We start from the raw sequence: 212 nt of genomic DNA, 5'->3' as shown, positions 1-212 counted from the left end.
AGTTCACGATGAGCGAATTATTTATCAGCCACACACGCTGAGTTATCCACTGATGAGTTATATAACGTTTTCGTAAAAGTACTAATGCCCGATGTGAATCCGCTGAAGTTAAATAGTTTGTAATATTCGAAATCTAGAGATGTTACCGGTCAAATATCTGAAGTCCCGATTAAAAAGCGTTATAACAATCACAGTTATAGCTTCCGAGGTTT

This window comes from Limulus polyphemus, unplaced genomic scaffold (genome assembly GCF_000517525.1).
Source record: "Limulus polyphemus unplaced genomic scaffold, Limulus_polyphemus-2.1.2 Scaffold1934, whole genome shotgun sequence".
In the NCBI taxonomy this organism is placed as follows: domain Eukaryota; kingdom Metazoa; phylum Arthropoda; class Merostomata; order Xiphosura; family Limulidae; genus Limulus; species Limulus polyphemus.
The sequence above is the reverse complement of the archived record's forward strand: the minus strand, read 5'-3'. Positions refer to the sequence as shown.